We start from the raw sequence: 27,899 nt of genomic DNA on the forward strand, positions 1-27,899 counted from the left end.
TAATTGCATGCACAGTTGCAGAAAGTAGGTTGCATGAATTTGGAGAGCTTTATAAATATTGCAGCAGTGTTTTGTGGACTGGATATGCCATAGGAACAATGAAGACTACAGATCCAAACATGCTGCTTTAGTGACAGGCTGAGATACATCAAATCCTTGAAAAAAATTAGTGTGAAGGTTAAATGAATGGTTCCACCAGAACCTATTCTATTTTTTTTATCAGAAATGATGGGCAGACATATGAGTACTAATAAACAAATAATTTTTTACCAGTAAAGTAACAGATCAAAGGTAAACACAAGAACAATTCTAGCTGTTTTACAAATGATTTTTCACAGCTTTCATAAAGTAAGAATAACAACTTCACCATAACAAATATGTGGGAACCTAAAATTTAAAAATACCCTAGGAATTAAGGTAAATAAGCAAAGAAGAACAACACTCCACAAATCCAGTCTGAATTACAGCAAAATGTGCAGCATTTATAATTTTTTTCAGGCATTCCCAAATGTAGAGTAAATCAAGTCATATTGAAAAGGCAGCCTTAGTGAATGTGTGAGGCATTGTGTGAGTAGATTAGTAGGAATTCTGACAAATGTGGAAATACTGTCAATGTTACACTGACAAGCGCTGTAACTAAATGGTGATCAGATTGAATCACTGTAGTGTGGAGCAAATTAAATTGGGGAACTTGAAGGAGACCTACCCATGTGTATATAAAGTACATTTAACAGAAGGAACTCTTACTGAGCTGTTATTTCTGCACTTAGTGAGGTCTTGCTGTAAACAAGAGGGCAGCAGATGACTGGGTTTATTTAAATTAAAAGTCAGAAAGAGTGAAATTCAAATGATGGAAGCAAGGGCCAACAATGTACCTCTATTAGCAGAAGCTGTTAGTAGAAAATTTTTATGGAAAGTCTTTTTCCTTATTGCATCTCATTCGGTGAGATGGGCCACTTTTAAGGATTTATACTGTTAGTCCTACACAGTATTGCAAATATTTGTGATTAATATCATAACATTGCTTAATGGTGTTTGGTTAGACTCTGAAGAAAGTATTGCCAGGTGCATCTACCTTGAAATACAGGCACCTCCATCATCAGAAAACAGTGAATGTGTTATCCTAGCTGGGATGGGTGACCATCTCTCTCTGCCCACTGAAACTTTTGCCATCTCAGAAACTCCCAGGCAAATGACACAAATAATGTCATTTATATTCTTACTGTCTGAGATTTGCAAGTGGGTCCATAACTTGCTTCTGCTAGGAGAGTCAACTTAAAATGTGTGAGTCACATCTTGCAACATCTCTGCTGTCTGTAAGCTGTATTTGCTATCCTTGATAGGCATTGCATCATTTTCTGGAGCTGAGTAGCACTTGAGACATCAAATTGCATTGACTTTCTTCATATTTTGTTTTTCCTTTTCTTCCAGAAGCTCCTGAGGAAACTTACATTATTGTCCAGCAGTGCAGCATTTCTTTTGACTGAAGCTAAGTACCAGGGAGAGGTGCCATCTGGGCACATATTTTAACTGAATGTTTTATTAGAATCTGATTGAAAAACCTTGATCAGTTGCCATTTTCTGAAGCTGCAATAGTAAAAACCTCTACTTCATTGCAAACTGCTTGAATCCACTGAAAAAAAAAATCACTATTATATAAAGACTGCCACTTTGGGAAAAGTTAATATGATGTACATAAGGATACGTTAGGGTTTGGGTTTTTTTATTAAGTAATGTCATGTAAAAAACTAGAATTATTGTCCAGAAAAATTTGTCACAGGCAAAATAAATTAGTCTTTTCCAAATTCATGACCTAAATGTGCTCTTTCTCTCAACTTGACCTACAGTTTTGCATATGAAATAAAAGTTTTCCTAATGTTCCTCTAAGGACAACCTAAAATATCTCTGGACTTTCTCTTACATTTCTTTTACTTCCACCTAAGTTTCATATGCTCTTTTCCACTATTTTTCATTAAAACCTCTTTTTGTACCCAGAGATCTCACCCAGTTCCAAGAAAGACCCCTTATAATGATATTAAGGTTTCAGAATGCACTGTCCCTGACATCTCTGACTAGTCACTTCAGATGTTTTCTGTCATGTCTGACATTCAACTTTATATCTAGAAATCATTATCCAGATTTCATCTGAACGTAAACAAGTTTTTTATTGTACTGATATTGATGTTCTATCTTTCAACTTTTATATCCTACCCAGACACTGGAATACATATCTGAAGTCTCTGCATCTCTTCCAAAAATCTCTTTTCAAATGTTACTTTTTTGTCTGGGGTATAGAATACAAAAAAGAAAAAAAAATCAGATACATTATGTGTCTGATCAATTTTTAAAGTGGGAATTAATTTCCCCTTTTGTTACCCATTGTTTTTCATATAATGGCAGGGCCCCAGTCTGTGAACTGTTCTACCTTGTAGGACCTGCAACTTAAAGGCACATGAGTTCTTCAATCACTCCCTGCAGCACTGCCTGCTTTGCTATGGGTTATTCCTAAGGTAACAATGTCAGAGCCAATGTCTTTGTCTTGACTCGACCACTGTCTTGTTCCAGCTAAGAAATGTTTGCATTGTTTTCCAAATGTTTTGCATTGTTTTCCAAATGTTTTGTTTTTTCTTGAAGCTCTTTTGACGGGATTTTCTGGATGCCTTCTCTGAACTGCCCAGATCCTCCTACCTCTGCTCTCTTGAGGTCTTTTGCATTTGCAATTGTGAGCAGTGTATCAGAACGCTATCAACCTACTTTAAAGGTCTGTGCTGACAATGATATCCAGAATTTTTAACTGTTTTATCAAAGTCTATATTTTAATCTTCAAAGAGTCTTTGCCCGAGTTTTGGTTTCAGGTCCTCCTTAGAGGTCCTGTCAGTGACAGCACCTGAAACCCTTAGACAGTTCTTCCTTTTGCCAGTAACTCTTCTGTACATTTACATCTCCCTGAAGCCTGTTTTAAAACATGCCATTCATTTTTTTGCTTTTGTGTCATCTTTGGTACTTTTCCAAGGAAGGAAGTAACTGGATTCTTTCTTTTTCCTAAGTTTAACTGGAAACAATGAAAAACCTCTATTACTTCAGAAATTGCTATTATGAGAAATAAATTTCAGATTAATATTCTTTTTGATAGAAAACTCTCCATCATTACAACTAATGCTGTCTTTACCTCTGTTTTCTGGAGAATTTAATTCACAACAGGTCTCTTAACTGTTAGAGTTGAACTAAAAATATTATTGACCTGATCTTCATTTCTGCTTCACTCCAGCTCACCTAGGTGTGAGCTCTGTGCAAGGTGAGCAGTCTGGCTCATGCTACAGCCTCATGCTGGCTCAGAAATTTGGCTGAATTGCTTGAGGTAAGAGAAGGCAGGGAAGGTATCACCACCCTACTTGTCATTCAACTATTATCCATATCCATACCTCTCTCCTTTCAGCATTCAATTCTTCAATTCTGATATCATCTCATTACAGTCAAAGCCTGTTTTGCCACTCACAGCAGCAGATGCTCAGTAGATCCCACAGTACAAACCTTGGAAGGCAATTCCCTGGAGGATTGTACACACACTCATTCTGCACCAAGGGCAGGCATCAGCAGAAGAGCACAGTCAAGGACAGTGCTTGACAGGCCAATGTGCACTTGGGGAAAACATGCTTTACCCATAGTCTCCACTCCGTGACTATATCTATTCAGACTCAGCTATCTGAAAGGAAAAGTTTCTCAAACACTGTATGTGGCAAATTAGAGCTTTGCAGAGGGAAATTCTGTGTGTACATATATTGAAGAACTGGTACAGGGGAATTAGCCAGTAAATCATTATTTATTGCTAAATAAGTCTCACTTCTAAGGGGCTAATAAAAATCAAGTGATGAAGTTCTGGAGATGACTAGATTCAGTTTTGTGGCAGCAATGACACATGTCCAGATAAAATTCTGTCTTCCTACTTTATACTTTCCAGGTGGCTTTTATAATTTCTCAATTAATCTCATTTTTCAGCAACATGCAACCTGATCTAAGCTTCAGAGCACTTAAGTGAGAAATTATTGGTCTGATTTTCATGACCACTGAGTACATCAGGGTCTTACTTTTGAACACTATCTCACATTGAGAAATAAAATAAAGATAAGAAGAGCATCTAGCTTTAGATACACAATAATATGTCTAACTTGTATGTTACCTCATTAATAATATTTTTTATGGTATCAGGATCACTTCTTTAAGAGACAATAGCTGTCAATTTCAATACTTTAAAATCATTTAATTGGAGTAGACAAGTGATATGTTTCTCTCTTCTTTTGAAATAAACCAAAAAATACAGACTATCCTCTAAAGAATCACTTAAATGCCTCTGTTCATTGCATTACATTAAATATAAAGCCATACATATTTGACAAAGACTTGCAGGCAGGGAATTTCCTACAAAAGTCATTAATGTTTACAAATTCTTGGCTATTACAACATATTTACAAGATATTCTGTGAGGGCTCATTTGTTTCTATATCTGTGAGGAAGTAGTGAAATATATTATGTACATTTTTTTCTGCTGAGTTCTTTGACCTTGCAGCATATTTGCTGATTACTATCAGGTGAAAGAGGCAACTTAGAAGTGTGATCTCTTTTATGGGTCTGTATTGTCAAGGGACACCAAGAAAGACAGGAGTGAACTCCAATATAACAGACCCGAATGTGTTTATTCCATGGCTTCCCATCTCTTTTGTCAGAGAGGACTGAAAATCTGTTTCTGCATATGTTTCCCATTGAATTCAAGACATAGTAATGCATAAACCATAGCAATTTTTTTCAAGTCACTATTGCTTATCACAAATTAATGAGAACAACTGTGTGTACTCTCCACATTTTAGTTGATGTATAAACAGAGCAGTGGGGTTAATTGTGAAAACTGTTTACTTTTGAGGGGGGAATAAAACCCACTCAGATGCTGACTTTTTTCAAGCTGTGATTTTCTTTTCCTCCATAGCACATATGCCTTGCTACAATCTGGCAAACATACCCATAAAAAATTCAAACACAGATTTTTTTTTTTTTACAGCTTGCAGTAGAAACTATGAATTAATGTAAATTACATATAGTTTTTCCTCTATATAAAAGTATCAAAATTGTTCATTAAATATTGGCCCCAAGACTGTGCTGGCATATGTACTTACAGCTAGTCACAAGCAAGGAAAAGAAGCATGCTCAGTTTGAGTAAACTTTACATAAATAGATAAAACAGAAATCTGGTTTAATAATATTTCACTTATATGAGATGTAGTGAGCAGGGCCAATAGCCTAAAACTTATGTTTCTCTACTGAGAGCATTGTTATTAAATATAATATCTGCCAAGAACTGTCCTAGTTGTATGCCCAGTGTTTCTCACCACTGTTTTCTCTGCAATAATGCTCTCTCATATTGATTTATGTACATTTACTTTGTTCTCCAAGGATATCCATACCTTCAGACATGAAATAAATGGTTTAAATGAGTCAGTTTCTTTTTTTTCTTTTTTTTTTTTTTTAATGTATCTTGGCCTAAGTGGTAAATAGACCAAATATTAAAATACATATTTTATAGTACATTACTTACATAAATTTTGAGCAAGTGCTGGAAACATTTCTCCAGCACTGTTTAATTTCTGCCTATTCTGGACCTGAATGATGCTGTAGAGCAGAGTTGGATGACACAGCTGAGAATGATATGGTTTGCTAGGACCTTTTTAGGCTACAGTGCCAAGCAGGTGGAGAAGACAAAGCTCTTCTCAGAAGACAACTCTGGATAATCCAATGAAAAAGAAGAATTAGTCTAAGGCAAAGCTGCATCCTGACATACTGAGGTGTTTTGTTAGTTTGACTTGAGAGGCAGCCCAGCAATTATGTGACCAACTGCGTTACCTCCAGCCTCCCAGCTCTCATTATAATCTTCTCCTTGGATAGTGGAGATACACAATATTCCATGTATCCACACCTCTGTGGAGTCACAATAAGTATATTTATAAATTCTCCGCAAAAATAAGGTTATTGGATTCAGTGGAAATCATAAAATCATGGAAATACAGAATGGTTTGGGTCACAAGTGATCTTAAAGATCACCCAGTCCCAAGCCCTGCCATGGGCAGCGACACGTTCTGCGAGATCAGGTTGCTCAAAGTCCCATATTTTCTGGGCAAGCTTTCATAGTGCCTCATGACCCTCACAGTAAAGAACTTCTTCCTAATGTCTAATCTAAACCTACCCACTTCCAATCTAATGCCATTACCACTTGTCCTTTCATTACCTCCCTGTCTAAAAAGTCCCTCACCAATGGTCATGTCAAGGTTTTATCTATCAAGCATTTCCCAAAATACAGTCATAAATGGGAAAATTTGTTCCAAGACTAAGAGAATAATGTTGAGGAAAGAAAATTACAAATGCAGAAATATTTGAACAAAATGTTCTATATAAACCTAAGAAGAGCTCAATTCTTTATGTGACTGCAAAATATTTATTTTCCTTCTGCTTCCCTTCTGCATCTAGGGGCTCTGTACTAGGAAGAAAGGGCTATGACAGTACTCCTTATATGAGTGGTATTTCAACAGTTCTTACTTTGCAATGTAATTTTGGGTCCCAGGTCACTAACTACATCAGTATATAGAGATCAGACTGTCTTCTTGCTTTTCCTGCCTTCCACATCCTCTGCTGAAAGACATGCCTTGCCCTGAGTTTTACATTCCTAACAAAAGCTTTCACCCCACACAGAGCTCAGCATCTTAGCACCTCAAGAAACAGTAGACTTTTCTGACATAGCTTATTTTTGCAGTGGCCTCAAAATGTTTATGACCCAAGAGCTGTTTGGTCTTATTGTCAGCCACGTTTCTCAGTCAGTGGCTACAGATTTAGATTCCCCTTGTTACCCAGGACTGAGAAGGGACATGCCTGATTTCTTCAGCAATATTTAATGAAACTGAAATTGAAGCTTCTTCAGTTGCTGTTGCTTTTACAGCACTGACATTTTCTGGCTTAGTGGTCCAGTGGATAAGGTAATGAACTAGGAGTCACAATGAAAACCTGTGCCTCTGAATCCTTTTACTTCAAATTATCTTAAATTTTTTGTGGAGAAGTGAACACATGGTGAGGAATTCATTAGCTGTAATTAAATAATCTAGAATTTGGTATCTCACTCTGAATAAGAATCCCCACATTTCTTTAGCAAGCAACAGAGGAACATAAGCACCTAGAGGGTAATTCATTTCCTAGTGACATATGTCTGCAGCGGGTCCTGTGGATAGTTCTGTTCATCAGCCAAGGGAACTCATCACTGGAGCCCAGATTTAGACATGTGATTTTTAGAAATCTAAATTTCCTCAAGAGGACTTTGATTCACTTTGATGGTAATTCAGGAAATATTTGGAATTTGTAAAATGTCAGCACTTTCTATTTCTAGTTCTTCAGTTCCCTCCTTTGAAAAAAAAAATTAAATGTTATTAAGGTTTCACATTATCACTGTAACTATATTCCCAGCTTTAACAAAAAAAAATCATCTTGGTGCTGCTTGGTATTAAAAGTTTATATTTTTAAACCCCAGCATTTTTCATCTGCAAATTACTCATATTGAAAAGACAAAAATTGAAACATAAACTAAACCAAGTAAACCAGAAACATAAACAAAAACAAGTAAACTCAGAAGGAGATCTTTCACTAAAAATCTCTGAACATATGGAATAAATAATTGAAGAGAAGACTGAGGCCGAGAATTGAAAATTAGTTCAAAAGAGCCTTATATATCCTTTTTCAGCACAAAAAGGGTCAAGTCATAGAGTGGAAAGACAGGAAAGTGGGATTAAGATGCACCAAAAAAAGCAGAATGCTGGACAAGATATCTTTTTCCTGTTTGTAAAGTCCAAATTTTCAACAGAAAATGAGGTGACTACACAGATGGTCTATGTTATTCCCACATCCTTTGAAATTCAGTTTCTAAAAATGTCACCTTGTTCTGTATTCCCTCATGTAATATAAAGTTCATACACTGTTTCCCAACATGTTCACATGCATTTTGCTGTCAAGAATGGTCTATTTCATTAGCCATGTTCATGGAAAAACTTGTATAAGAAGGGGGATATAAAGATTAATAGGATTAGATTCTGCTGTCAAGATCTGTGTGAAAGAAGGCTGCTGGTACCTAAGTAACAGTGTCCACATTAGTATGCAATTTGGCCCCAAAAGAATAAATCATTTGGTGTTGAGGCTGCTGTACTTTTGATCAGTGCTGTTCTTGAGTTCTATATTGGTCTAGGAAAAGAAACATCCCTCTACTTGCATTATCAGAGCTGTCTGAATGCCCTAGCTTGGATACTAAATAAGTAACCTGTTAGCATGGGAAAACATTACATACAGAATGGAACATACAGTTCGGGTTGATTTAGAAGGAATCCATCTATTGCATACCACAACAGGTTTGTAAATGGATTAAACTTGGAGTATTCCTGCTGGTCTAGAAATATGCATGAAAATGTAGTCTTTGTTCCCAGGTTCAAGCTTGACTACATCTAGTGTTTTCTGATTTGCTCCATCTTACCAGACACTGCTTCACTATGGAAAATGCTTTTGGATGTTGTCTGATTTTCATAACATCATTAAATGAAAAGAACATAAAGCACTTAAGAAATCCAAGTTATCCCACAAAAAAGTCCCATGTTTGGGTTAGGCTATGCTCCTGATCTTAAACTGATTACTGGCAACAGAAGCAGTTTTAGAGCTCAGAGAAGTCTGTACCAAATTTGTCCTACATTTTTTTCTCTGGAATCGGAGCCAGCAGTCACCAGTTCCCTTTTCACTCACTGTCAATTCTTGTGGCATAAGTGAAAAAGAAGCACATTCCTTTCTGATAGCACAGACCTGAGGATGTGTGCAGTTTATGACCATTAGGAAAATACCTTAAATAACAAGAGCTTAAATAAAAAAAATTATATTGAGATTTTCCATCAGATAAGATTGTCAGCATCTCATTTGTTTTTATCACCCCACAAGATGTCCATAGGCAGACCACTACCCTTCTACACAGTTTAGAAATGCTTTGCATAAATTATGCACCTGGAGACACTCAGTCCTGTGTTCTGTCTGCATTTGGGCCCATTGTCTCACAGTAATTGTGCCACGTATTCTTTTTATTTCTATTAAGTACTCCCTTTTCCAATGGCACCCTTTCATTAAGAGGGGAAATCTTGGCAGTAGGAGTAGGACTTCCTGCTGTGTTTACAGCAGCAAAGAGTTGTATTGAGGTGTGGTTCCCAGTTCCAGACAGTTATGGGCAAGGGATCAAAGCTCCAGTAATGCCCTGTGGAGGAGGAGGACATGGCTCTACCTTTGTTACTCTCAGACTTAACGTGTGTGGTACATATTCAGAGATAAAAGAGCCTGAAGAAATCCATCATCTGATTTCCTCCACAACCCTCATTCTCTGCCCTTTTGTAAGGAGGGGGCACAAAAACATATGTTTTCTGTGTTGAAACAAGTTCATGTTCAAAAGCAGTGAATGAACTGAGCACCAGGGAAACTCAAAGTCTTTTGAAGGCTCTCATTTCCTTGATAGAGTAACTTTGGAGTCTGGGAGATCACTCCTTAGCAAAGCTTACATAAAATGAAATGAGTCAGGCCCTCATTATATTAGTCTTTTTCCACAAAAGTCCTAAAAATTATAAAGCAATTGAGAGTATAGGCAGTTCTACCAGTTTGTAAACTCTAACCTATTTAAGTTTAGGAAAGACATCAAATAATACACAAAAAAAACTCAAAAAATCCCTCAAAACCCCCCACCAACCACTGAATTACATAAAATAGGATTTCACCTTTGTTGTAATTCAGCCTTACTTCTTACAATCTCCAGACATTTAGGGATACAATTCTTGGTTTTTAACAGTCCTGAGGAGTACATCAGAACTCAGCTCTATGTTTCTGAGTGCAATTCTTGAAGATTTCCAAGTAGAATGTATTAAAGTGAAGAGTAATTCATAGACCTTAGCATGATACTATACTCAAGCCATGTTTTTAGATTTGTTTTGGAAAGGAAAATTGCTATCAAAACCTCTCAACAATAATGAAAATCAATCATTACATGGACTGATGAAAATCTATCCAGATAAATTATCTAATTAAAGAGGCATTGCATACTCTCCTCTTCCCCTCACAAAGTACAAATCACTTTAGTCTAAGATGAACATTTGGCTATGTCTTCCTGCTATAAGGTGACTAAAAACATTATATTTGTTCTTTCTTTTACACTGTCACTTTCTTTTCTTAATACATTGTCCCTGCCACAGTGACTGCGCAGTGTTTTCTGGTGCACCACACGGTGCTCCACAGGATGCTGGTCTGGCAGAAAGTGAGGCACACAGTGGCATCGTGAATATCTGAACTTAAAACTGTAGTTTTCTTGTCCCCAGATACCAGTACTGCCAGGAAGGTGTTCTAGCTACTCCTGCAGCTTTCTGTTCCTTGCATTTGAGTGCAGCTGGGAGCACAAGGGGTTAAATGACACTGCTCATACCGTGTCTGTCTCGGTGGCAGGGCAGGAGGTTATGCAGCAGGGATCTCACAGGAAAGTGAGTGCTTCTCCTAATGAGGTGAAGCTGATGGCTCTAATGCAGTGGAACAGCTGCAGCGGGCTCTTTCCCAGCTTGGAGTCACACTGAGATCAGTTTCAGCACATAGCAGCTCTGCTTCCTTCACACATTACAATTATGATTGATTTGCAAAACATGTAAACTCTTACCTTTTTATAACGAGAGCTTTAAGGTTATGAGACATCGAGGAAGGGGTTTTGGTGCTGTTCCAGTGAGGACCAGCTCCCCTCAGCCTGCTCACTCTTCTCCTTGGCTGACGAGGTTAGCTTCCCCTTTTCCTGCAGTCTTCTGAAGGTGCTGGGGGATCCGGGTGCTGGGAGGGATCAGGAATCCTAGTTCCAAGTTTTATAATAATGCAAACACAACCTGCCTGTTTTGAACGCACATGTTGTATAAAACACAGTCACAAGAGACCCGTGGCTTTTCTGCTCTGTTATTAACAATTCTACCAAGTTTCCATTACTGGCCCTATATCATAGTTAGATGTCACAGCAGGTATATGCACATGATTTGCTGCCTGTAATACTCAAACTGCTTCCCTCAAAGCTCAAAGTTCAACACAAAATTCCTGTTTCCCAAATTTAACATCTGGCCCTGTCACAGCTGTGCATCCCACTGCCTGGACATGTAGATCATCTCCCTCTTTTAATTTCCCAGGAGTCAGGAGGTGTCCACAAGTCACATATTGCACATGTGTGTGCAGGGAGATTCTGAGCTAGTCTGGATAGCTGAGCAAAAGAGAGCTTAGCAGTATATCCCACACAGATGTTGGGTTTCTGGAGGGAAAGCAAGCTGGTTTTAGTCAGCCTGCAGGCTCTGTGGAATTGCTCAGGACACTACCTGTCCACAGAGACATAGAAAAGAGCTCATAGAAAATAGTCAGTTCTTAGTACTGTTAATTAGTCTTTAGTTTGTGCAATTATTACATCTGTAGTGGGTTTTGTCATTCTAAGGTAGGAAGCTTTTAGAGAAAAAAAACAAAAAACAACAAAAAAGGAGGAAAAAACCAGCAAAATAAAATCCCCTAGAAAACAACAACAACAACCAAAATAAAACCACAAAAAACCCCCAAGAAACCAACAAAAAAACTCCCACCAAACCACCCAGGAAAGGAATCAGCGTTGGCAAATAGCACAAGCAAGATGCAAGATACATCCATTATAAGAAAACAAATTATCATTCAGTCCTTAACTATCTGATCATGAAGAGTGTCCAGGGTGCAGAACAAGCAGAGCAGAAAGCTTCAAGAAAAGAAATGATAATTTGCCTTCCGGTGTGAAAGCATCAGATTAGACCAGGACACAGGAACTTTCCCTTCCAAATAATTTCTCAGTTTGGACAGCTTAATTCTGGCAGCTCTTAACATTTTCCAATTAGATGCCGCAATTTGAACACTTTTTTATTATAATTTCTGTATGTACTTTTGCATGAAATTAATTGTCTGCATAAAGGATACATGGTTTGTGATTTAGCAAAGAGGCTAATTTGCCCTTTAAGTTATAAGACAAAATAATGACATTGCTGGTACATTAAAAACCACAGGCAGCATACATCTAACTTATTATGACACAGTTTTGTCAATTGCTAGGCTCAGTGGTGTTTCTACATGTAATGGCAGAGTTCAAAAAATATTGTTAGGAATTTTTGAGGGAGATAATAAATAAATTATAACTAATAATAATGTTTTCAGCAAATTGCTGACACTTAAAGGAATAAAAGTTGTAGAGCCAAATTGAACCATATGCTTTTTGAAAAAGCAATTTCACAAGTGGAAACTCTATTAATATCTCTGTATGTTATTAGGACAGCGGGATTTGTTCTGCAACTAGACGTATTTGCTGTATTAGATTAGATTCAGTTATGTACAGAAATATGCACAGCTATCCAACATGCACTGACAGCTCTATAGAAACTAAAACATTATCATCAGCTGTTTTTAGTTATATTTAATATTTCTTACTGTGTTGGGTTCTTTTCTTTACCATTTTCGTGTTGATAAAAAACAATGGTGAAAGAGGGGAGAAAAGTACATTGGTATTACTTCCTTCTCATCTTCACACAGAATCAGAAATATGCAGTAACAACAGAGGGATTTAAAACTTGAAATGCAATCAGGGACCTAATTCTGTGAGATTGTCACCATCTTTTAGCTTTCCTTACATGCTGGTGACCAAGTTGTTAATTGTCCCATAGCTAAAACCTTGTTCAGTTGTAAATGGCGTGTAAAGGTGATGGTAGCTGTAAAGAGTCTTCCTGAGAGAAGAAGCAAATGAAGATATTGTACCCCAGCTGCCAGCCTGGTCTTAGAGGAGGGCTCAGAGAATGTGCATGATGTATTGCTGCATAATGCATCTGGAGAATGCAATTTGGGATAGCCCTGGCAATGAGATTTTAAGGATATTTCCTCTGTTCCTTCACGCCAACTGGCAAGGACTCAACAGACAAGATAAGAAACCAGGACTCAGGCCTTCATCTGAGAATACCAATTTTGGTTTTTCCTACCTCATACTTTATCTCTCTCTCCTATGAGTATGTTGATATCATATGACAACAAAGTCATTTAATCAGAATTTTGTTAGTATTTCAGATTGTAAACCAGAAGAGATGCCTGAGTCTCATCAGTTGCACAGACAGCTCTGAATATGCTCTCTGGAAGAACAGACCAAGGCAGACTGAGTAAACCAGCAGATGTGATCATTCCCAAAAAATATATAGCTTCCCCTCATGTTTGTGCTCTATACAACTCTTTCAGTGATGCTTTGTCAAGCCTATTAAAAAAATCAAACCCACCAACCAACCAAAAACAGATAGAAGAGAAAAAAACACATTTTGTTATAGGGAACTGAACAAAGCTAATGCATGCTTTCAAAAGTGAAAAAATAATTCCTGTAGCTTGTGGGATGAATAGAAAGAATGTAAAGCTATTTCTGATTTCTTTGCTGAAATCCTGATCTCGCCAAACTCCATAAGGACAGACATGGTGATGTCAGTTCATGTTATTTCACAAAACTTTAGTAAATTAGTTGGATAGAATTTATGCTTTCAGAGGAAGACAGCCAAGTCTGAGCCTGGATTATCTGTAACTAAGTACAAAATGGTCATGTTTTGTCTATATAATGCAGATTTTGTTGAAAATGTCCTGGATGCACACAGAAAGGTCTCTCCCCCTGGATGTTGTGTGATTCAGTGAAGCCTGATGCCCCACTGAACTCTGGAGCCTGCAGAGTACAGGAAGCCTCAAGCAGGGCGGGACAAGCACTGCTGGGCAGCTCTGAGGAATGGGCTGGGGTCAGACAGACAGCTCCCTGCTGGAGCACTAAACTCTGTTGGTGAAGCTATCACTGCAGTAAGGCCAGGAGTCTTGGTGTCTGTCAGTTTTTCACTATAGTATAATCATATATCACTGTTAAAATGTAAACATATTTTCCAGATTAGCCCGATATTAAAAAAAACACCCTCCAAAAAATCGCAAAAGAAACATAAAATGCCTTGGACTGGAGCAAGACAAGACTTCATTTTTGCTTTTAATACAATACTGGAGCTCTATTTTCTCTCCTTCTTGTCCATGCTTAAATTTAGTAACATTGCAAGAGAACATCATAATTTTGCTGACGCAGAAGTCCTTGCCATCCCTTTTTGTCCTGGCTAAGCTACTGCAGTGATTCGTTCCTCACTAATGCCTCTGCATGCACAATTAGCAGCTGATGCAGAATTCCCTTGCCTGGTCTCTGCTGGCATTGAATAGCTACAGCTCATAACTCTAGACCTGGCTCTGTTGTACTGCTAGTTGTTAATCTGAGCTCATGTTAGTTTCAAGGTGTTCTTGCTACATTAGGAAGACCTTTCATCTAATTCTGACAATTCTTGGACTCTGTTTTTCCATAAACTCTGCTTCCCCCCAGTTGCAGACTCCTGCCTTCCACTCTCAAGATGAAGGATAACTGAAGACTGGTAACTTGCCCTTCAGACAACATTTTCTGCCATGGCTCATGCCTAGGTGCTCACAAACCCTTGGTGTCTTCAGTTCCTGAGGGAAATTTTATTATGTGAAGCAAGTGCAGGACAGCTGCCTATATCTTTGATACTGATGTGCTGTTGCTAATTTAACAGACTGTCAAGAAAACACTGTCAAAAGAAGTCAAATTTGCTTTAATTCTTCAAATGAATGGTCCATTTTCCATGTTTGTCATTGCAGATTACAGTTTTTGAGAACATTTAATGAAGTGTGAGTGTAACAGGGTTGCTGTTAAAAGGGCCTTATTTCTACTTCCTTTGCAAATGACCTGCTTCCATCTTTTGTTGCAAACAGAGGTATAAATAATATCAGAAATCAAGCAGTTCATAGCATCTCACGAGAATTCATGATTCTCAAAGACTTTCTGCCAGTCTCCCAGGGGAAATTGTACAGGTAGAGATGCAAATATACTGAAGAAATTAAGAGGGAAACGTAGGGTGGGGTGGAGAGAAAGCAAAAAAACTAATTTTAAACCATTTGGAGATTCTACTCCTCATTAACATTCCAATGGATTTGGATTTTTTTCCCCAAGGGCAGAAAAAGGACAACAGTTTAAAACTTTTTAGTCTTCTAATCTAATCTAAGGGACTCTTAGCAACAGACAAATCTCTCCTAATTGTCTCTAATAAGTAAAGTAACATGAGAACCAAACTCTGTTGGAGACATTCCAGGAATTTTCATTTCTTCATTTCTGGCTTCTCCCTTATGATGGTAATTTCTTTTTATCTGCTCTTAATTTGTACTGATTACTTCCCTTACAAATTAGAGCTGTACTTTTACTGGCTGCATGTCAGTTTCTTTATAGTTACGGCTCTCAAAACCAAATCCTCCTAGGCTTGGCTTTGAGGTTTTGTTTGCTGGCTTGCAAGAGAGCACAAGCAGCACAAAAGGATCTTCCTCAGAAGTGCAGGGAGCCCTGCAAAGCCCTCTGGTCTCCTTAGAAATCCTGGTGACCATAGCTTCTGGGCCTTGTGCAAACTGACAAGGCAAGCTCTGCCTTTTGTAAGCATTCAGGAATCCTTATGCATTAAATGCTTTGTGTGTACACATATGTATAATGAAGTCATGACATGATCCATGAGCACTGAATCCATATGTTTCAACTCCATGCTCTCTTTTGACTGCTTAGGCAGGCCCTGCTGTTCAGAACCCACATTCTTGTTTGGTTTATTGGCAGTTTTTACCTTTCTGCTCACATAGTTATAATAAGTTTGGATTTAGTATGTACAGATTAGTGAACTCCAGAGCATATTTGCCAAAACACCACTGTTGTTATTTTCCAACAGAAATTCAGATGGGATTGAAATCCTTTAGGCCTTTAATGAGTTTCCAGCATTATCTGGGCCTGCAATAATTCTCTAGGGTTAAAGAATTGAAATAATTATTGCCCTCAGTACATTTGACTTTTTAAAAAAAAATTTCAGATATAATTGTTTCCTCTACTGTCTGCACATAGCTATTCCTGTAGAGATGTAGATTTCCTGACCTTGGTCCAGACATTATCTCTTACTATGAATAAATTTATTCAGAAAGCTGCTCACTAAGGGAGCACCATCACCCCAATTTGTCTTGACTGGCATATGCCTATTGAAAACTTCCAGAAATTTAGCCTGAAATTAATGATAAGTTACAGACGTTTAAGGAATTACATCAGTGCTAGTGGAACCCAAGCAATAGAGTATAAATGGTAGTATCTGTATTTGATGGAAGCTACCTTCTTTATTTTAAGACATCTCGGTGGAGAATATGTCAGGGCATATATAAAAACATGCAGAATTATCCAAACATCTACTGTTTGAACCAAGTCTTCTTCTTAAAACATCAATATATCTCTTTGGTGGAAATGTGTCAGGAAGACTACAGTAAGTGCATTAAGTTCCTGAGCGCTTCAAAGAATCACAGAATATGCTGATTTGGATGGGACTCACATGGACCATCAATAGCCCAACTCCTGGCCCTGCACAGGACAAGAATCACACCATGTACCTGAGGGCATTGTCCAAGTGCTTTTTTGAGCTCTGTCAGGCTTGTTGCTGTGACCACTGCCCTGGGGAGCCTGTTTTAGGGCCTGACTACTCTCTGGGTGAAGAGTCTTTTCCTGATGTCCAACCTAAACTTCCCCTGACACAATTTCAGGCCATTCCCTCTGGTCCTGTCACTGATCACCACAGGAAAGAGATCAGTATCTGCTCGTCTTCCCTTCATGGGGAACCTGTAGACAGCTATGAGGGCTACCCTTGCCCTTCTCTAGGCTGAACAGACCAAGTGACCTCAGCTCCTCCTCATATGGCATCCCCATCTCCATTGCCCTCTGGATGATCTCCAGTTTCTTATATTGTGGTGCCCAAAACTGCCTGCAACGTTCGAGGTGAGGCCACCTCAGCACAGAGCAGAGCAGGACAATCCTCTCCCTTGTCCAGCTGGTGATGCTGTGCCTGATGCCCCTCAGGACATGGGTGGCCCTCCTGGCTGCCAGGGCACTGCTGATTCACGTTCAACTTCCCATCAGCCAGGACCCCCAGGTCCCATTCTGTGTCACTGCTTTCCAGCATCTCATTCCCAGTCTATACAAACATCCAGGGTTGTCCCATCACAGGTGCAGAATTCAGCACTTCCTCTTGTTGAACTTATGACTGGTGATTGCCCAGCCTTCTGATTTGTTAAGGTCTGCCCGCAGGGCCTCTCTGTCTTTGAGGGGGAGTCAACAGTTTTGAATCACCTGCAAACTTGCTTAGTATCCCTTTCAGTCCTGCATTCAAGTTATTCATGAAGATGTTGAAGAGCACAGAGCATCAGATGGAGCCCTGTAGAACCCCACTGCTGGCAGTACACCAATCTGATGTCACCCCATTCCCTATAACTCTTTGTGCTCAACCCATGAGACAGTTGCTCACTGATTTCGTAACGTGGCTCTTGAGATGCGTCCTGGACATCTTGTCCAGAAGGATACTGTGAGAGACAGGGCCAAAACTTTACTGAAATCCAAAAAGACTACATCAAATGGTTTCCTTTGATTCACTAGGTGGGTTAGCCTGTCGTAAAAGGAAATCAGGTTTGATAAGCAGGACTTGTCTCTTATGAAGCTGTGCTGGCTGTGACCAATGACTGCATTGCCCTTCAGGTATCTTTCAATACCTCTCAGAATAATTTCTCCATAATTTTACTGGGCACTGAAGTGAGATTGACAGGCCTGTAGTTTCTGGGATCCTCCTTCTTGCTCTTCTTGAAAACTAGGACAATGTTTGCCAGCTTCCAGTCAGCTAGAACCTCTCCAGATTCCCAAGATGACTCCAAAGTCTTCAAGAGAGGTTTTGTGATGACATCAGCCAATTCTTGGAGGGTTCTTGGATGAATCCCATCAGATGCCACAGATTTATAAGGATACAGCTGGAGCAGCAGTTCCTACACATTTTCATAGTCAAATGGAAGTTGATCCTTCTTGCAGTCACAGTCCTCCAGCTCAGGGCACTGAGAGCTCCTTGGCCCATTATCCATGTTGAATATGGAGAGAAAGAATGCATTGAACTCTTCTGCCTGGTCTCTGTCCCTGTGTGTGGTCTCTGTCCGTGAGGTGTCTGTGAGGTGACCATCTTCATACCAAAATGGGCCAATGTTATTTTTACACTGCCTACTGCCATTAATATCTTTGAAAATACTCTTTTTATTGTATCCCACAGTTCTGGCCATTTTCAACTCTAGTAGAGCTTGGGACCTATGAATTTTCTCCCTGCAGAGGCAAACAGCATGTCTGTATTCTTCTCCCATCTCCTGATCTTGCTTCCACTGGGCATATACCTGCCTTTTTTGCCTTATTTCCATGAGAAATCCCTATTCAGCCAAGCCGACCTTCTGCCTTGCTTGCTTGACTTCTGACATTTGGGAATTTCCTGCTCTTGTGGCTTTAGGAAGTGATGTTTGAAAAGTGACTAGCACTGATGAACCCCACCACCTGCAAAAATCTTTTCCCAGGGGGCCTTACTTACCAATTCCTGGAACAATCTGAAGTTATCTCTCCCTGTGTTCAGATTTGAAGTTTTGCTGACACTTTTCCTCCTGTCAACAGAGATTTTAAACTCAGTTTCTTCTATGGTTGCTGTGGCCAAGAGGGCTGCCATTCTCCACTTCACTTACAAGATCCACTCTATTGATTCCAGTTAGAATTTTTTGTTGATTTCAGTTAGAAGTCCTGGAGCCTTTGAGGTTCAGTCTAGACTGTATTCAATATTACATGCTTTTGTTTGTAAACTGAAATTATGTAGACAAACTAAGAACAGGAAAGAGTCTGACACTGGAAAATTTTTACAGTTCATTACTGGAAGAAGTGCAAGGGCCTCTCCTATTCAATTCTCTCTGCCTTTAGAAAAAGGAGCCAATAAAAATAATTTCTCATATCCTTATCTGTTTAAAACTAATTTATTTTAATTATACTGGCTGTGTTCAAACCTTTTACTGATTAATCTACATTTCATGGGTTTCATAATACTTATAACTGCCTAGCTGGTGTCCGAATCATCTCCAATTTCTTTTTATATTTGTTTCCACTGTATCAATATTACTTCAGCAAAGGTCACTGTAATATAAAAATAAAGAAAACCAATATTGTTACTTTACTTGACTGCATTTAAATGATCATCGATAAAAATTTCTATGTAATCATAGGAAAGTCCTACTTTACTTTTCTTACTTGTTCAAACATAAAATTTCTTTTTAAGCTCATGCAATGCATCATGAATTTAAGTTAAATTGATTATTCACCATTTCAAACAATTTTCTGATCCACTTATTGTTTTTTTTAAATACAATCCTTCATTTTTTATATGCAAAAGGAATTATTTCTCTGGCAAATTGACCTTCCTTATTCTAGGCATAGGATTTAATGTTTAATTCTTCTGCTCATCGTGAGAATTAGGGTTTACAGTCATCATCAAAATTCTATTTTTTAGAGGTCTACTTTGTCTTAAATATGAAGGGTATTTCCCAGGGCTTTGAAAAGTGTAGGAATGTATTAATCATGCTGTTACAAGATTGTATGCAAGACAAGGATGTTTCTACCAGATACTGCATAATTCTTATTGCTTAAACTATAAACTTCCTACAATACTATATAAAAAATAAATTCTAATATATTATATAAGATAGAAATAGAAAAACACTACCATATATAGGTACCTATGCATATGTGCATGCATGCACACTCTCCAAAATGAAAAAAAAAAAAAAAAACAAACTAAACAGAAAACCATCAGGAAAGAGAATTCATAAAATTTGTACATTTTAATCCTAAGCCTTTCTTCATTCTTTAATACAGTCAATAGAAAAGATACTTCAGACATCAAATTATCAGTGAATCACTAGGTCTGGCAGGAGATGTCGGTTAGCAAGCAGTGTCCTTATTTGAAAGTCAGATGGTGTATCATAAAAAAGGAAGGCAGAGTTAGTGCCCAAATTTGAGGGACAGGCCTGTCAACTCTCTATGAAGAGATTTTTCATGCTTCTGGCCAAAGCTCTGAAACATTTGAAATCTGTCTGTTCCTGGAATTTGGAAAGGGATAAAGAATAAAACATAATTTTTTCTAAGAGAAAAAATTATCTTCTTCCCAAAGCCAGCTTTTGGAGATCATACACTTCCTCTAAGTGAAATCATTGCCAGCTGGAAAGAATTCAGGTATGTACACATGAAATGAGATTTTCCTATTTGTTCAAGGAAAGATTCTGAGATCAGAGCTGTTACATGCTTTAGACTTGAGAAGTGGGTTGTATATTTTAGGAGGAATAATGGGTTCAAAAATTATTCCAATCTACTCCTATTTAAAAATGTAATACCCTTGGATACAATTTTGAAGACCTATGCCTCCTCAGTTCATACTTACATATTTATACAAAGAGTATATTTAATATTTGTGTCTTTCTCAGCACAAGTTTGAGGTTTGTTTTATTCATAATGTTCAACCTCCCATTGTAAGAGTCTAGTTTTGAATACCTTTACCAGATTACTCCTACATCCACTCTTAAACAGAGACTTTCCCACTGATTTCAGTGACCTCAATGCAGATGTGCAAAATGTGTTCTTAATTAATTTACCCCACTCAGTGTTACGCTTTTAGCTGGTTTATTCTTCCTGTGACCAAATACTCTCACTTGGTGGAAAAGCATTCTTTAGTGGCGCTAAATTATCATCTATTTGTCCCACTGGGTGGGACGAATTACTAATCATAAAATAGAGGGCAGCTGCAATTAACCACAAGGCAGACTGTTACAAGATACTGAAAGTAAAGTAATGGAAACAAGTACATGCCCAACTTTCAGGAACAAAAATCAGATATGTAAATGTTCTTTGCCAAAAAGGAAAAAATACAGGAACAAAGACACTTAGGCTTGTGCAGTTTCTATGAACAAAAACTTGAAGGTTGCTTCAAAACAATTATTTGATTTTTTTTATATTTTCTTTGCAGCGATTTACCTTTTGTGATTTAGAAATACTTTGAAAGGAAAACTTTTGTTAAGTGAGTTAACATCTGTTACTTCTGTAGAGTTACAGAACAAATGGTCAAAGTGGAACACGGTTATGAGCTAGTCTGAGCCTTTGGGTAAGATAATGCACTCCCAGTGTGCAGGTTTGAGGATTCATTATCTTTACTGTTAGAAGCGTGTTTTTTATTTTTTGCTGTACCTCCCTGGTTCCTGCTACCAGCCCTTAAATCTTACCACATGCTCTCCTAGTCAGGTGGAAGGCATCTCTGTTATTGGATTTCCATTTCCTAGACTTCAAGGCACTAAAAGGTTTGGAGGAATTCATCCCTTTGTCTTTCCTTTGATATGTTAAGTAGATGAAGCACCTGAAGAGTGTCTCTAAGATACATGTTTCCTCCTCTATAATCCTTCAGCTTTTTTTCTTCATCTAATTTACCAGCCTCTTTTTCACTCTAGATGTCAGACTGGGGAACTACACACCATGGGATTTTGATAGAATTTCCTCTTAATGTGATATTCCTTAGAGCATTTAGTTCACTGACTACAATTCATTATTAGGCTTTTCTGATTGCCTGGTGAACTATCACATCCTCCCCCACCCCCTCTCTCTTCAAATGCTTTCCATTATTTTTTCATTGAAATTTATAATTCTTTCCCATAGTTAAAGATTATATTTCTCGTTTCTCTGCTTGACTTTGTATTTTGTTGTCAGGTAACACTTAGGTTCAGACAACCAAACAGATGAGTATTTATCATTATTTAGTATGTCCATAAATATCTCTGTAATTTATACACTTCATTTACATCTCTGCTACTTCTTCTTCAAGATTGCTGGTTCTGAAACATAATCTAAATCTAAGATACCCCAAAAGAAACACACTCATCTCATTGAGATTCCTCTCCTACAACTAACTGTGTTTTAGAAACTGACAGCAAATTTTGAATCCATCTATACACTGATTATAGGCCCTTCTACTTCTTAAATAAAAACATTATCTGGTACTATGCACATGCAAAACTCCAACTGTATTGTATATATCATTTACATTTATCAGCCAAAATTATAACTTCAGTTGAGATACTCAAATATGAGCATTCATTCCTTAAACCTTGACAGAAAAACAGAAGAAAATCAGATTTATATTTGTATTTCTTTAGATAAAAATCAAGATGGGTGGAAAAATACCAATAATGGGCAATAAACTATCTTTTCAGGCCAGAACATACATTACCTCTTGGGTTTTTAAAGATATCTTTAGCAGAAAATTATTTTTGTTCTTGCCATTGGTTGAAGACTAATCCTGTCTAATGGGTCCATTTATCTCTAGTTTAACTAACTGAAAGTTCACCTTTCCAGAGTGAAATTTTCCTTTTTCATATACTGTAAAAAATGGTTTATGGTAGGTCCAAATTATGACCATTTTTTTTCTATATACAATGTAATACATAGACATTAAAAATTTAAGATGAGGTTTAATTTTTCCTCTTAAAAAAAAATATAACTGCATAGCTATTCAACCTCATTACTATGAGCCTCACAGTTTTGTTTTAGATGTTCCAGAAAATAAGTATTCTTGAGGGGGGGAAATGATAGAAGATAATTTGATAAAAACCTCAAATAATTTAAGATTTGCAGCTGATTTAAGGTTTGCAGGTCAACACAACACCTGCTAGAGACCCACAAATCAAAATTATTTTTTTAAATTGTAATCTGAACATGTGTGATGACACCAAATATCTATAATTTTCTCCAACTGAAAATTCTGAGTTGATGAACATCCTTAGATTTTATTTGCTGAGTGCAGTCAACTGCAACACGGAATAAGAGAAAGCTTCATGTATTTCCTGCCTTTGAAGTGCAAATGGAGGAAATACATGAAGTCATGGTATGTGTGTTTTTGCCTGAGTGTTTAGCTACATGATCAGGTGCTGTAGCCTTGTGATCCAAATAACAGCATTACCATGGCTTGTGACAGGGCAAAGGCTTTACATTAATGCTGCAAAGCCTCAGCAGTAGGACTTGCCAGGCTTGATTTGTCCTGGCCTGACTGGATCTTTGTTTCAGCTTGTTTAGCTAACACCATTTTTCTTGCTCCTAGGCAACTGATACCTATTTTCTTTAGTTTTGCTTTTTATGATTGTGTGCTGCAATAACTGTCAACTGCTGTAACTGTTCTGATACATTTTTGCAACTAATCTGTGGTAACCAGCAGCAGTTATTCAGTGCACAAAAAAGCAACTGTGGCCTTAGAATAATGATTTGTTACAGAGGAGTGTAGGCATAGGATGAGAGCAGAGTCCTTGCAAGCATGGGAACAGTACAAATTCAGAGGCCCTGGCATGATAAATAATTAATCAGTTCTCAATTATTAATCATCAAAAGATTGAAACCTCAGAATATTGTTAATTTTAAATGGTTTTTAAGCATAGCAAGGAGAATAAAGAGCAAGTGTCTAACTCACACCAGTAAATTAATCTGTAACACCATTTGAGGACCAGTGGAGAGAAGAGCACAGTGTGCCAGTGTATAAAAATATCAGAGCTGGAGTGGGGAGGAAGCAATACTCACTACCTAAATCATGTTCTTCCCAGACAACATGGGACATTGACAACTCCCCAGGAATCCTCTCCCCTTTATCCTCTTCCTCCTCTTCCTTCTGAGGGTAGGTCACACTGGCTTTATTAGTCTCAGAGCCCAGGAGAACAGGGGTGGGGTGAATATAACATGAGTTAAAGGGATAGTGTTTACATGATCAAAGGAATCAGGAATTCTGTGTACCTAACAATTTTAACTGTGCTGTTAACAATTGCTATACTATAAAAATTAGATAGTTTTGACTGTAAATATTATTACTGCTGTGACTGGATTTTTTTTGCATTTTGTCAGACATCAAAGACAAAATCAAGTATGTTTTTAAGAGTTTATCTTCTATTACCCAAGTTTTCAGAGAAAAGAGAAGTGTGTTTCATTGGAAGACATTCAGAGTTCTCAGCCTTAGCCTTACTTGTAAATCGTATCAAAGGGTTGAACTTTACACATCAATTCCTTAAATTAATGATTCAACTGTCCTTAAGAAAACAAAATCTCTAATATCTTCTTCACATTTCCTTATTATACCCACATTCCATTTACTTGGAATTTACACCATGATGCCTCCTGCTGCTCCTTCATGTAACTCTGATCAGTGCTGAGGTTTGGGGTTTTGCTCTTCTTGGGGTTTTCACAGTCCCTTCCCTAACAGGTGTGTAGTGGGATGACCCTGGCTGAATGCCAGGTACTCACAAATGCCTATTTCTCTCTGCAACTGGGCAGGGAAGAGAAAACACAGTGGAAGGTTCATGGGTTAAGGACCATAGATCACTCACCAAGTACTATGACCAGATTAAACTCAAGGATATTGATTTAATTTATTTCTAACAAGATCAGAGGAGGATAATGAGAAGTAAAATAAATATTAAAAACACCTTCCCATCACCCCTCCCTCCTTTCCAGCTCTACCCCTTCTCCTCCAGCAGAGCAAGAAGACAGAGAATCAGGGTTATGGTCAGTTCACCATGTGCTGTTCCTGCTGCTGCTCAGGGAGAGGAGTCTTTCCCCTTTTCTGGCACAGGGTCCCTCCCATGGGAGACAGCTATCTACAAACTTCTCCAATGTGAATGTATTCCATGAGCAACAGTTCCTCATGAACTGCTCCAACAGGGTCACTCTTCCTCAGGGTGCAGCTCTTCAGGTATAGGCTGCCTCAGCATGGGTTCCCCCATGGAGTCACAAGTCCTACCAGGAAACCTGCTCCAGTGTGGACTCCTCTGTCCTTGGGCTTCAGGTCCCTGCCGGGAGCCTGTTCCAGCATGGGCCTCCCACATGGTCACAGCCTCCTTTCAGGCACCCACCTGCTCCAGCGTGGGTCTCCTCCATGGCTGCAGGGGGATCTCTGCACTCCCATCTTGGCCCCTGGCAGGTCCATCGTGGAGCTGGCTGGCATTGACTCTGCTGGATATTGTGTTTGCTTCTGGCAACTTCTCACAGGAGCCATCCATGTAATCCCCTGCTACCAAAACCTGGCCACATAGACTCAACAGAGTGTTATTAAAACTTTTATGTCACGAATTGTTGACTCTGATGCCCTCCAAACACTAAAACAATTCAAAAAATGTTGCTGGGTTTAGTTTAGCAGCCATACTCTTACTGACAAACTAGGTGGTTTAACCTGTGTGGCAAAACCCAGACACCTGATGTTTCCAGTAATGTATTTACTTTTCAGTCTTTGTATGACCTTGGGCCAATCATTTAATCAGAAATATGCCAATTCTGGTTTTTCTATTCTTTCTTACATTAGGGAGGCAAACTGAAACTAGCATGAATTAAAGGCAGGTGAGCCCAGAGGAATCACCTAAATAATTATTGACTTTGCTTCTTGGTACAGATCTCCATAAACATTGTCTTCCCTGTGATTAATTTCTCTGTTTGTCAGTGATACTGTCACATTTGCAGCACCAGAGAGGCCATTCACTTAGATCTATAGGAATTATTGCAAGGACTCATTCATCACTCAGATTTGCAAGTTCTGCAGCTAGCTTTTTTTCACCTCCCTTAACCCCCTCCCTGATCCACTTCTGATGTTATGGAGTTTGTGCAGAGCCTGCAAATTCCCTCCAAACTCAAGGAGTCCTAATCAAGGCATTTTACTGCTCGGGCATCCATTCTGCTGTATCACCACAACTGCTCTGGAGAGACAGTGATTGTGTGCTGCTCCTTTAGTCCTGATGTCAGGCTGGCCCGGGAGAGCCACAAAGCTGCAGTTTATATAAGGCTGTTAGCAGATTCTCCAGCTGACATTAGAAGAAAATCAGAGAAGTGTTCTAGTTGTGTCTGTGAAATCATATGGATGATATCTCAGACTGAACCAGAAAGAAAAGGGTGTGGGGGTGAACATGTTGTCTGGGAGTCCAGGCAGAATGACTGCCAAAACAGCAAATTAACATCTCTGTGTATTAATCTGGCATCATCAATCCAAAATGCCATCAAATAACTCAGCATGAATTGACAAAAACCCCATATCTCCTTGTCACTTAGAGGCACACAAATCAGAATTACTGTTTGTGAAAACTCACAACAAGGGAAAGAAGAGATTGAGATGGAAAACACATAAATCAGAAATAAAATTTTCTCATAAAAAGAAAAATAACCAACCCCTCCCCCATCATCCTCCCTTATTTGGAATTTTTCACCATGGATTCAAAATTGTAATGATTTATTCAAAATCTGCCTGTGACTATCAGATATAAGGAAGAGACACCATCCACAATCAACATCACCATTTCTGTTTCAGGGTATCTGATATAAAGATATATTTCCATACTGTTAGAACAAAAATTATTACAAGAACAGGAGTAATAAATGCACTAAGACCATTAAAGTTGCCTATGAATAATCAGAGCAGAAATAAAAGGCTGTACATGCTGAGGAAATAATTTCTTGAGAGTTACACTCTGAAGTCAAGTAATTTATTTTTTTAAGAGCTTTGAAGTGCTATACTAATGTTAAGCTGTATTAATTTGACTGCTACCCCTCCTTTGACTTAATTATTTCACAGCCATAAGCACAAAACCTCTTATAATTAAAAATAATTTCTTAATCTGAATTTTCTGCTGTAAGAAATACCTTGTAACCTCACAATTTCCTATTTCATTCTCCAAGTTTTTTTTTAAAAATTTACATTTAATTTTATTATCCCACTCCTTTTTTTCTGTCTGGCAGCCACTACAGTAAACAAAACTCTCAAAAGTTTAAAGTTAGAAACCTTTATTGTAGGACTCAGTTCAAAGAATAGAAAATAGTAGATGAAGCAGGGGCATATTTGAGGGGAAAGTGTTGTTTAAAATTGAGAAAAAAATGTATGTTCATAAAAAAAGAACAAAAAAGTCCAAATCAAAATCTTGAACAAGTATGTTTCCTATTCCCTAGTCTGTGTGAGTATCATGGGATATGACTGACAGTCTGCGTTATAAACTATTCACAGCATAAAAACAAACTGTATTAAAAAGTTAATAATTAATTTGGATTTGGCCTTGAGAGATACTGAGACCCTTCTATAATTACAATTGTTTGTCTGGCCCTATAATCTGTCTGAAGGAGACCTCTCTCACGTTTAGCAAACAAACTTTTAAGGTATCCCATGCACAAGATTAGATCACTGTATATTAATTAAATTTGTTAATTAAATTTGTTAATTAAATTTGAAACATGAGTCTTGAAATATCCAGAGAAAGGTTCTGTGAGTTGCTACTCAGGCAATAAATGCTGCTAACAAGGTCAGGCAACAGGGAAAGTTATTGCCCAGTTCAATCTAAAGTGAGTCTAAATATGGTCATCATGATAAGCCTAACAGTCTTAGGGAGTTTAATGGTTCATTGGGTCAAATACAGATGCATTGGTTTAGAATTTTGTGCTGTTGCATTAACTGAAAAATAAAATCTTAATTTTGAAATTGTAAAAGTAATGAAAGATTGATTCTTAGTTGACGGTATATGTAACAGAAATTTTCTATAAGAAAATAAGTTTCATTAGAAACAAGAAAACTTATTTTCCTTGAGAAGTATCCACATTAGCAAATAATATTTTTAAAATTTAGATTTCCCCATGGTTTTGTTTCTTTATGAACCTTAATTAATTTGGTTTGAGTCTCAGAAAAAAGACTGAGGAAAAGTTAAAGAAAAGAAGGAGGGATGATGATAATAGAAAAAGAAAACATTTCTAAATCATCGTTACAACACTCCTATCACTCTGTGTCTTACACAGGAAAAATTATTGGAAGTGTTTA

The sequence above is a fragment of the Lonchura striata genome, chromosome 2, assembly GCF_050655825.1.
Source record: "Lonchura striata isolate lonStrDom1 chromosome 2, ASM5065582v1, whole genome shotgun sequence".
In the NCBI taxonomy this organism is placed as follows: Eukaryota; Metazoa; Chordata; class Aves; order Passeriformes; family Estrildidae; genus Lonchura; species Lonchura striata.